This window comes from Sander vitreus, unplaced genomic scaffold (genome assembly GCF_031162955.1).
Source record: "Sander vitreus isolate 19-12246 unplaced genomic scaffold, sanVit1 ctg268_2, whole genome shotgun sequence".
Classification (NCBI taxonomy): domain Eukaryota; kingdom Metazoa; phylum Chordata; class Actinopteri; order Perciformes; family Percidae; genus Sander; species Sander vitreus.
The window spans coordinates 18,492-31,764 of record NW_027595433.1 but is presented as its reverse complement, the minus strand read 5'-3'; positions in this window follow the sequence as shown (position 1 = coordinate 31,764).

The window sequence follows — 13,273 nt, the reverse complement described above, 5'->3', positions numbered from 1 at the left end:
ACAATCACCACTCTGGTTTGGCTGAAATAAACCCTTAATTCACCCATTTACATGTGGAGATATGCTGGCTCTATACACGCTAAAAGTCCTGATTATTTACATGGAGTCTGGTGGAAATATGCTGGCTATATACACGCTAAAAGTCCTGATTATTTACATGGAGTCTGGTGGAGATATGCTGGCTCTATACACGCTAAAAGTCCTGATTATTTACATGGAGTCTGGTGGAGATATGCTGGCTCTATACACGCTAAAAGTCCTGATTATTTACATGGAGTCTGGTGGAGATATGCTGGCTCTATACACGCTAAAAGTCCTGATTATTTACATGGAGTCTGGTGGAAATATGCTGGCTCTATACACGCTAAAAGTCCTGATTATTTACATGGAGTCTGGTGTAGTTTGGTGATGGTGATTTCAGGGCTGTTTCATGTTAAACTAAAAGGATCTTCCTCTTTAACTAAAAGCTCTATCTCTGTAGGTAATGTTGTCAGACACTTAGAATAATAATCTGAGTCTGTCACAGAGACGGGGACTCGAGTCTGAGACTTGGACTCGAGTCGCACAAACAGCTGACTTCAGACTTGACTCAGACTCGAGCTTCGAGACTCGTCGGGGGAACGTATGAGGAGCTGTTTGTCCCCGGCCCTTTGCCATAATGTGCAACGTAACACATGTGCCTATGTGCACACACTCACATATAAAAAAATGCATTGCCAATGGCGACACCAAGTCCTCCTGGAGTTGGGCCTTTTTGTCATTAGTTTTGCTTTCAATAACTTGGTAAACAGTGGCAGTAAGCTAACAGCTACATGCAAAGTGTGTGGCACCAAGATAAATGATGCCGGATCAACCTTCGTCGGACTTCATCAGGCATCTCAAAACGCACCCTGATAGGTCAGTCACACACACACACTAATGTGAAAGAGACGTTACATTTAGCATATATCGTCACAGGTAACAAGCTAACCATCGCTAAGTGTTGTGCTAATGCTGGGAACAGGATCATTGTATCTTATAGTTAGTGGTTGCTGAGGCTCAGAAATCCATGGTGCACAGGAGGCGGAACGCACGGATCCATCTCCCCAGGAACAAACGCTGTGTTGGGGGGGCAAACTCATGTGATGCGTAATTGATCCCGTGGATGATTTGTAGGCTATTAAGTGAACAAGGTGTACCCGGTCCACCAAACACTGGGCCGTCTTCACTGTCTTCATTCGGCACATATTTCTGTTGCTGTAGTCCTGTTTACTATTTCATTATTTCATCCATGCGTGGCAGCAGATCACCTGCCGTGGAGACGCTGGCCTCACTAACCTCTCCTCCTCTGAGTCGGGTCTCCCTCACGCTGGACTCAGTCTCACTGAGCCTACTAACACTTAGAAAATAAATAAATGGCATTACATCAGTGAGTTCATACTGCTTATTGTGCGTAATGTGGACTGACCCTGAGATGCATGTTGTTCTGTAACTGGTGTGGCGCTGACACTATTCTCTTGATTTCCACTTCAACATTAGACATTTTTTGGAGTGAAAGAGACTGTTGTCTACTACTGTTTCTGTAGTTAATAGGCCAAAATTGTAATCACTATCAAAATTCAATGAATTGTACAGCTTCACTCTGTCTTTGTAAGTTTTTACCTTCTAATCCTACAGGCTTCAGTACCACCACTGCAACTTATACAGAGTAGTGAAATTCAAATCAGATTTCTAAATGAAAAAAGATGCTGATCCATCATTGGGCTGTAATAACTGATTTCCATTCGCAAATCTATACTTAGAGAGAAGTCATGAACAGATGAATGGTACATTATAAACAATAAATCTGTCATATCTTTTCTCACATTATCACTGCTACTGTTTCCATGCATTCCATATGGTCCTAATGACACTCATGATACACCTTGCCCTGCTTTTTTTGTTAAAGATAAAAGGTGCATTTACAAATTACATCCAAGAATAGTTTACTAATGTTAATGTCAGGCTATTTTACTTATAGTCACCCAATTGTTCTAAGCTTATTTTTAACAAAATTCTGAGAAGAGTACTCTCAATCTGCTGTTTGTAACAACTTTACATCAATCCAATTCAAATTCATACATAAAATCACTTCCCAATAAATTATCTGAGCAGCACTCAAATAATAGAAACATCTTCAAAAGTTACCTATGTCATTGGAGCACAAAAATAAAACAGTGAAATGTTCGTTTAACATTTCCTGACACACCAACTAAAGTAACATATTTGTCACTAGTCTTGTTAGAAGCTATCACAGGAAAGTCATTACACATTTAACAGAATGTATATCACCAAATACTGACTAAATGTAAGGTTTTCATACCAAGTTGCTTAATTTAGAGACATGTCTTAACCCTTCATATAGGTGTGTTCACATAGGAGTATCTCTATTTCAAAAGTAGAAATAATTACTTCTTTAGAGTCTGTGTATTTTCAAAATGTGTGTTTGTCGGAGCATTACCTCGTTTTATGCGTCAATGCGTCGATGCGTCAGAGCAAATCCGGTTTCTCACTCCCCCCTCCTTCTCTGGTCAGTCTGCTGATGTCAACACTCATCTATGGAGATCTGTACCAACTTGTGACTGTCCTTGTCCTTGATCTCTTTCCGGCCCTGATGACACCTGCTGACACCCCCCTTTCAGATCTTCTGGGCACCTCTAGAATCCTGGCTCCAGGCTCCTCTAAGGGTTCACCAGTCCTCCAGACGACCTCGACTGGCCCCTGTATCCTCCTCTGTAATTTCCTCTGGAGTTCCCTCCTGGCCTATTACAACTACAGGCGAAGTGTCCATCCTGTCCACAATTATAACACGCTTGTGGAGATTGCATAAAGTATGGATCAAATCTTCCTCTTCTTCTCCAATTCTGTATCTGTCCAAAAACTGGCTGTGGATATAAAACAACTGGAATCACTAATGGTGATTGGGACACTTGAGGTTGGACCTGATTTGGCTGCAGTTGTGGTGGTGGTTGTTGATTTGGTGAACACTGATTTTGCATAACCAAAGCCTGTTTTTTCTCCTTCTTCTTATTCTCCACTCGTATTTGATTGAGTTTTCTGGTAGTTTCTCGGTCTTGTTCTTTCTGCTCATTTCTATATAGCTTCACTTGATGGACTATATGATCTGTATAGACAGTTTTTTCCATGCTTCCAAGTCCAACCACTTCTGCTAGCTTACTCCTTACTGGTTGGGGCATCCCCTTCTGCAGTTTGGTTAGCAAAACTGACTGCTCCAGCTCCAGATGCGTTTCCGGTGTAGGTGTGTAGGATGGGGCCAAAGTTGCCCACAGAATGGAACACTGAATCAGCTGGTAGGGGAGTGAGACAGGTCCGCTCTGACATCCATCGAGGCACACTGAATAAACACAAAACACAACTCCTTCGAGAAGCATTACTTGTACTTTAACCATACAAAAATATTACATAAGTAAGGAAATATCATAAACTATGTACTTCAAATACTAAAAGTAACAACACAGAAAAGTCCCCACATTTTAAACTGGAAATGATCACAGTAGTTCTATCAATCAACTAAGTATTTAAGCAGCTAATCATTTCAACCAAACTTGTAGGCCTATATATTTGTTGGGCAGTTTAACAACAATAAAACATCATATTTCATAAACATATGTTTATTCTACACAAATCCTAATTCATTTTTTATTTTTTTTATTTATATGTCAGATCACAATAATATCTAAAAGCAATTCATCTTGGAAATTACCATTAGTCATTCCTGAAAATTACATAATTTGTCTCTTTTTCCTAAGTTTTGGTGCTTGTGGTATAGCAGTTCTATTCTATATACTATTCTATGTATACTATTTACTACTACGTTTACTCTCCTGTAGATTGGAGCCCAAGTGCTACAGTTGTCTCTGTAACAACAATATTAATATGAACTCCATTATCCTAATTCAAAAGTACATTTATCTTTCTTTGTCTTTCTGTCACTTAACACTCTCTTTCTGTCTTTAACCAACTTAGTACATTCTTGTACACTTAACTTTCCCTTAAAGTTATACCTTTTTTTCTTTCTTCCCATTGTCTCATAAAATCTTCTCTCAGCTTTCCTGACTATCTTTTGTAACAATTGTTACCCATTTAATATACAACGTATATGAATTAACTCAGTCTGTTTTATTATATTGAATTAATTTGCTGTTCATTCGTTTGGTTTCCCCCACCTTCACAAATGTCACTCATTTCCTTGACACAATGACGTGACCACATGTGACAGTGGGGCACCTTAGCAAAGTCAAAAACCTTATAAAATTACAAAATTTTGAGAGATGCCTCGCCACTCAAAACAAGTAGTCCAACATTTTAGAATGGCAGAGGTGACAATCCTGAAGCCCATCAATCAGTCCTCTCATCTCTTACTTTCAATAGAGGTATAGAGGCTGGATTTTTCTTAATCCAGGGTGATCAATCACTGTATGGGTTCCAGCAAATCACCTATGCCAGATTTTAATCTCTTTCCTTTCCTTCCTTTTCATTTATTTAGTTATTATTTTTTTCTTCTTCAGGCCTGAGCCTTGTTTATCCTACTTTTATCCTCTCTTTCAAATACTACTTTACACCATCTTTAAACAATCCCTTCTATGTGTGTCTATGATAGATAACACTAATCTAATTACACAATATCAAATGTAATCACCATCATTCAACATTGTTTCTAACTTCTTCTGAACTTTCAGCAATGTCTTTAAGAGAATAAAGTAAGTAATTTCATTTCTCCAATTTGATCCCTATTTCTACCATAAACTCACTTGAACTGGTTTGCCTTTAACTTCAACAGACTTATTGTTAACACACCACTCCCAATCTCACGGATCTTCCATACCAAGTATGGTCTGATCTTATCATACACATAAATCCTTTGGGTGTTTCAGATCAGCCAGGTGGCTTTTATGACACCTACTGCCCCCAGCAGCACACTCTTATAGTATACCCAATATATAGTTTGCATTCTTTTCTTAGTTACTTCTTTTATATTTAGTCCACATTTCTAGTTATCCTTTTTGTGTATATATTGTCCCTATTTTAATCGTTCTCTTTTCTTTTTATTTTATTCTTCTTTTATCTTTTTCCTTTCCTTCAATGGTTTCAGCAGAACCTTAAACGTTTCAACACCTCATTTGACTTCAACATAGGCTTGTAAACTCCCATCACCTCTTATAGGATTTTATTATGCAACTACACCAGTTCTCCTCAGGAACTACACAGACTCAGTTCCAACTGCCTCTTTAGTACTCACGTACAGATAGAAATGAAAGAATAAAGATTCAATGTCTTGTTGAACACACTTGCTTCATACAAACTTATTCAACCTTGCATATTGATTAATTATCTATATCATCAACTAAGATGTAACCATATCTTTAAAAAAAAAAAAATTGTTAACTATTTGAGTAATCACAATATATTTTCCTATCTTTTTAAACATACCTGTGTTTACTTTCAAACTTAGGAAATAATCAATCAACTTAACTCGAGAACACGTTTAATCACTATAATAACATTTTTCTTATTTATCTGTTAACATAACTCTTTATTTTTTAATGGATCTTAATTCACAGTCAAGCAACAGTCACTGAATATTTTACTGGGCTGCACTCAAAAACTCCCCCTTCCTTTTTTCACCATTCTGCCTCTGCACCCAAGTGCAGGCAAGGAGTAGCCTAAACTTTCTGTTCCTAGGATTCTTAGACATGCGCAGTCCATACACCAATGTGATTCTGTCGAGAGCAGAGCTCCACAGCACTGAAGCACACAACTAACCAACCAATAACTAAAGACTAATCCAAGCCCACTTCGGCATAGAATCTCTTAGTCTTACCCGTTTCAAAACGGCAGATATTACAAACAACGATACACTATCACAAAGTAGTTGAAGCGATCACAAAGACATCTTAATGATCCTCAGCAGACAGAACAGCTGTCTCTCCATTTTTCCCAACAGACCACATTTATAAAACAACGACATGGAACAAAATGAACAAACCAACACAAAACATAAAACACAAACTCTAATTTGAAGCTTCTTAATTTTACTATCGTCTAATCTGTTTTCACGTCCTCCAAAGGGGGCTCATAAGTTTTTAGCAATTTGAAAACGTTCCGTTCAAATGAGACTCTTTAGTCATAATGAACAGAATATCTTTATAGATAACCAAAACTCCTGTTTTCAACCAAAACATATGTATATATACATATATCTAATATAGGAAATCCTCACGACATAAATCACACATGTACAGCCTATCACACACATCAAAAACACCGCTGTTCACACACACTCTCTCATACACGCAAAAAGTCGACATCATTCATTCTACAATTCATAAAAAGAGCATGCTTTCCGCCGTATTCTTTGTTCCTTATTCCTTTTTCCTATATTATTTCCTAAATGTTTGCTACCTTTGAGATGTAGATTCCAATGTAAGGCCACCGACATGATTCGTCAATCATGTAAGTGCATACACTGAATATAATTCTACAAACTCCCAGCGTCTTGGAAGCTACATATTCCAAGAGTGGACCCCGAAATCACACCTAGTGTACGACACCCATGAACGACTGCCACCCCAAAAATGTGAGGAACACTCACCCTCCTTTGAAGCAGAAGTCGCACACCGAAGCCCCACAAGCGATGCGTCCGTGGCCGATAAAGCCGAATCACGTGACGCCAGGTTTGTTGTATATTTAGTTGCAGCACTGCGTTGCCGATGTGTGGAAAAGGAACTTCGTTGACACTGTTCTTGATTATAAAAAGGTTTATTACAACAAGGATTTCAGCATCATGACGGATCCTGCAGAACCCAGAGAGTACAAAGCCAATAAACACTCTGTCGTGCTGCAGCAAGAACATGGCTTATAAGGGGTACGTTTAGGTAACATGTTAGATAAAGTAAATAGATGTGAGTTGGCAAGTAAAGGTCTGAGTCCCTTTGAGGTCAGAGTCTTTTTGGGGGGCTCCAACACTACACATAAAATCATTGATCCCCCAATCACAGAATCACATAAAACATCCTCTTCAACACATCACTCCACTGAGAGGAAAATCATTAAACTTACTTCACTAACACAGAGCTCATTATGTCTCAGCACATTTGAGCTTTATACAAACTTTAACCTTATAGGCTCTTCAGATACTACAAGACGTTACATTTAGCATATATAATCACAGGTAACAAGCTAACCATCGCAAAGTGTTGTGCTAATGCTGGGAACATGCAAATTGTATCTTTATAGTTGTATCCATATGATGTGACAGCCTTCGGTTAATATTTCACCAGGTCAGAGGGCTAGAGGGACGTGTTAGACCCCATAACGTTATCCTACAACTGATGTTGATACTGGACTGTATGGATGGAGCTACAGGACATGCTATGATACTGGACTGTCTGATGGTAGCTACAGGACATGCTATGATACTGGACTGTATGGATGGAGCTACAGGACATGCTATGATACTGGACTGTCTGATAGTAGCTACAGGACATGCTATGATACTGGACTGTCTGGATGTAGCTACAGGACATGCTATGATACTGGACTGTCTGATAGTAGCTACAGGACATGCTATGATACTGGACTGTATGGATGGAGCTACAGGACATGCTATGATACTGGACTGTCTGGATGGAGCTACAGGACATGCTATGATACTGGACTGTATGGATGGAGCTACAGGACATGCTATGATACTGGACTGTCTGGATGGTAGCTACAGGACATGCTATGATACTGGACTGTATGGATGGTAGCTACAGGACATGCTATGATACTGGACTGTATGGATGGAGCTACAGGACATGCTATGATACTGGACTGTCTGATAGTAGCTACAGGACATGCTATGATACTGGACTGTATGGATGGAGCTACAGGACATGCTATGATACTGGACTGTCTGGATGGAGCTACAGGACATGCTATGAATTCATAAGATTTAACAATACAGTGTTAGGGACAGATCAGACGGCCAGAGACTTGAGACTTGACTTGGACTCGAGCTCAAAGACTTGAGACTTGACTTGGACTTGCAAAAAATGACTTGTGAACATCTCTGGTCTGTCAGCACTTTTAGTGGATGGAAACGTTTTCTTATCAAGGAGTTTAAACACAGAAACGGCAGGAAGGAGAAATCCACCAACTCAAGTCCCAAATAATCAGCATGAGGCCTCGTTTTATTTCATTTATTCTGTTCAGAGAACTGAAGAGGTCCAGAAATCCCTGCAGGGCTGCTGCTACGTCCAGGACCGAGCACAAGCTTCTTTGCATGAGTAAGCATTCATTTGTTTCAAATTTCAAGAAGTTGAAAATGAAATAATTGACATTAATTTACAAGTCAGATGAATAAATCAGCTGTTTTCTATTTGACTTGGTCTGTTCCCTGCTGCTCCATCATTCTTTAGTGTTGGCTGGAAGACATCATCATCAGAGTCTTTATTTTCAGTCTGAACAAACCTCAACAGATTTAAAACCACATTCAGTCTCAGAAAATACAAACAGTGAATATGAAATGTCAGACAAAGATTATTAAATGAAAGTCCACAAAGGAAGATAATATGACGGTAAAATACAAAACAACAATAACTTCAGAGCATACAATTAAAAATGGCCAACTTCCAGTTGGGTGGAGCTATTAAAAGTAAATTGGAAATATGTCCATAATAATGAAAGCAATGTGTGTACCAATGTACGTGAATATCAGAGCAGCTGTGTCCAAATGAAGGCCTTCCACCCATTACAGGGCACTAAACACGAATTAAACAACTCCCTCCAGTCTCGTATTGCTCACAGGTTTTCATGGTTTTGATTTGAGTTTGTGAGTATATTATGGGATGGCACTTATGAATACCAAAACTCAAGGATCAAATCTGAGGCGATAGATTCAAGTCAAGCAAAGTTTACTAAGTCCAGCAGTTAAGTCTACAAACACATGTGGGTTCACAAAAGAGAAGTTTTCCCTAACTTCAGACACAAGTGTACGGAGCTCAGGTCAGCAAAGTCTCTCTCCAAATTGTGAGCCCCGAATCTAACTGTCCCTCTCTTCTGATCATCTCCTTTCAGGGTGGTGTCTTCTTCGTTGCCAGGCAGAATATGTGTGTGTGTGTGTGTGTGTGTGTGCTGCTATCTTCATACACCACAGCCAGGTGTGAGTCTTCTGTCTGTTGTGACTTCCTCTTCTTGTCCTCATAACCTTTTCTCCTCGCCCGAACACACACACACCAGCTACTTCCTGTTATTCTACTTCTCTGTCTGATACTACACGGTTTCTAACATACATTCACATTCCTAAACTGATAATAAACTGTAATTAAAGCTTAAACTAAACCCATCTGTGCGTCCGAGCCTATTCGTCGTACAGAGAATAGTGACCAATGTCTCAAGACTACACACAACTCATAGCAATGAGCAGCACTATATAATATGAACTTTAATACTGAGAATAACACGTCTAAATAATAGTAATATTTCTACTCTAACAAACACAATGAACAAGAATTTACTTTAGATAGACCCTAGTTTTATGTGATTTAACAGGAGATAGAAGGAAACAGTGTTGAGATTAATAATAACATGTAGTTTTCTGTATGGAGTGGAGTATAGTATTATGGGTATTTTATCTGCTGAACCGTTAGCATTTGGCAAAAAAATTTAATTGACAAAACACACCATGGCTCCACTTTCCTTTCATTTGTTTTAAATTCAACGAGCAAGTTGTTGTATTTCAACAGAATACTAAGCAGCAGAAAGGCAGAACTGAGTACATTTTAATATGTTTATCGCGGTATTCAACAACGTTGGGGCATATCGCATATGTTCCTCATATCATGTCGTCCTAACAACTACCCTGAAATTGTGTCTCATGCTGCATAGTGTCGCAATATTTTCATTTCTATCTGTATCATCGTTTAGTCTAATTTGTTTAATATGTAAATATTTATTTCTAAATGATCTGATGGTATGTAGTCATTGTTTTCACCTTGGTTTGACTAGTTTATTACTGAACCCAGCCATCACGCACCGTGCCTTCACATCCTGCTCCACCCACCACCACCTGTAGGAAACACTGTTAGAGTTACTTGTTTGAACAAGGCTGCACAGGTTTGAGAGTTTTTGTGCACCCTAAAGTCCTTAAACGTGTTCACAGAATAAAAATTAGTGTACAAAATCACAGCCTCTGCGATGTGTAACTTGCCCTAGTTGATATCGTGATGACAATAAAAAAAACATATTGTGCAGCGTTACTCTAGACAATGAGAAAGCAGCCCGGAGAATTACTATTTTAAACATTGCTGCAAAATGTTGAGTTTCTGTTCATCCTAAAGTCCTTAAACATGTATTCATAAATTGAAAAGTATACTGACTTCCTGTCAGGCAAAAAAAGTAAAACAAATAAAAAATATGTAATATGTTTCTAAAGATGAGAACGATGGGCCTCGTTCACTAAACGTTCTTAAGAACTAATGTGTTTTTAAACCCATCTTACGCAGTTTTCACAAAGATTCTGGCATTCACCACCTCAACTTTTTCAGAAATTTTCTAGTTTCCATATGTTCCTTTACTCGTTAATCTTACACAAATAAGATAAGATACCATGGTAACAGCTAGGGGTGCAAGGGATCACAAAACTCCAGTCAGGATCACGGTTTGGAGTCACAGATCGGATACATTTTTGGATCTGAGTTGAAAAGATAGTGTTGTAGTATAGGCAGTTGTGGACTTTATAATAAAAAAATAATTTAAGACAATGTCGGTAACAAACAGTAGAGGGCAGCAATACGCTATTTCCGTCACTAGTCTACCTAATCCAAAGAAGAAGAAGAAAGTGTGTTCTTTGGTAGTGTTTTAATCCAAACACTTACAACAACCATCTTTTTCCTAAACTTAAATAGCCGTTACTGCTGGTATCTGCTCACCGCTGGTGGAATTTGGGATTGTTAAACGCCGACCATTCTATGCAAATTCACGGATGTGTTTATACTCGTGTTTAGCTACATCCAACCAAGCACTCGTTTTTATATGTTTTTATATTTTAAATGTGTAACACCACTTGAGCCTCTGTGAAACGCTGTTTCGTGTATATGGTTGAAATGACAATAAAACCCATTTGAGTTGACTGCCTCTGTCTATGTCTGTAAACAGTAGGCGTAGCTTGGGAGTAGACTCGTCGGGAAGCGAAGACAGTGCATTCTGGGAGTTGTCTTTCATCCACATGAGCCAAAACTAAATTTTCTGGCTTTTCTCGGTCTAGAAAGCACCAACTTCTAAAATTGTTTCACATTTCTACAACATGAATGACGCAATTTAATACATATTCCTCTTTCCAGTAGTGAAATATCCCTTTAAAAGAAGGATTAATGTTACTTTTGTGATATTGAATTCAAAGCTTTCGTAATAGTTAAATATTGTAAAACATCTTTTTCATCTGTGAAATGTTATTCCATGTTGCTTTGTTTAGCATTTCTTTTACATGAACATCCAAAAGAGGTACAAAAATCTTTTTCTGAGTCTTTAAGATCAGTTGTCTGTCTCAAGATGACCCAGTTTAAACACATTAACTGTTCAAGTCATTTTTTAAGCAGCAGACATGTTCTGATTAAAACTTCCCAGTTATGAATGTTTGCTTCTTTTGTTCGTCTTAAGGGACAACAGACTAAATATTTCAGCAATTTGACGTCACCTTAGTAAACAGTGAGGGGATCAGAATATAACAACTCAGCCGATCAGGGCATGAGGAGGAGGCAGGAGGAAACAGCTTGGCTATGTTCACTACGAGGCAGTGTGAATGCGCTGGTGTTTTTTAAGGTTACTACTATTAGAAAAAGTTTTCCCACATTGATCACACCTGTACGGCTTCTCTCCAGTGTGAACACGTCGGTGTCTTTCTAGGTTACTATTCTGAGTAAAAGTTTTCCCACATTGATCACAGCTGTACGGCTTTTCTCCAGTGTGAATGCGCTGGTGGGTTTTAAGGTTACTACTCTGAGAAAAAGTTTCCCCACATTGTTCACACCAGTACGGCTTCTTTCCAGTGTGAATGCTTTGATGTCTTTTTAGGGTACTCTGTAGTGTGAAAGCTGCCCCACATTGATCACAGCTGTACGGTTTCTCTACAGTGTGAATGCGTTGATGGGTTTTAAGGTTACTACCATGAGAAAAAGTTTTCCCACATTGATCACAGCTGTACGGCTTCTCTACAGTATGAATGCGCTGGTGAGATTTAAGGTTACCACCATGAGAAAACGTTTTCCCACATTGATCACAGCTGTACGGCTTCTCTCCAGTGTGAATGCGTTGATGGTTTTTTAAGGTACTCTGTAGTGTGAAAGCTGCCCCACATTGATCACAGCTGTACGGCTTCTCTCCAGTGTGAATGCGTTGATGGGTTTTTAGGGTACTCTGTAGAGTGAAAGCTGCCCCACATTGATCACAGCTGTACGGCTTCTCTCCAGTGTGAATGAGTTGATGTATTTTTAGTTTACTTTTGTGTGTGAAAGCTGCTCCACATTGATCACAGCTGTGAAGATTCTGTCCAGTGTGAAGGCGTTGATGGTCTTTTAGGTAACTCTTTCGTGTGAAAGCTGCCCCACATTGATCACAGCTGTATGGCTTCTCTCCAGTGTGAACTCTCTGATGAATCTTTAAATATTGTGATGATGTGAAGGATTTGTCACAGTGTTGACAGTAGTGACATTTGGGTCCCAAGCCTCTCCGTTTCTATAGCAACAGACAAAAAGAAAGAGAGAGAGTTAGTGAACAACCTTCTTTAAACCCTAGACTTGCTCTCACTCTAAATTTTAACTCTTTATAAAATAATTTATGACAAAATGAAGGAAAATACGTGCCGGTTGCAGATATGTTATTATGGAAGAAAATGTACTCTTCATAATCTTTATAAGTTATGTGAAAAAAAATCTTTTGACTAAACCTTTTTTCAGGCCAAGTCATATGGATGATATGATGATAAAAAATAAAAACGAGTGCATTATGGAGGCGTCACAATTTGTTCCACCTTGGCTAGATAAGATAATATATAATGTAGTATAATATGCCAATGTAAATGCCAATTGCTTCAGTGATTGTTTCATCCCGTTCTGCTTATGCGTCTAAAGGCTGCTTAATAGCAGCGGGAATAAAGAGTTGGTCTCAGGGTTTTTTTTTCTTACCCTGGTGATCGGCACATCTGGGTGATACCGTTAGCATGTTGGCTGCGTTTCAAACATACCCTACCAAAGGT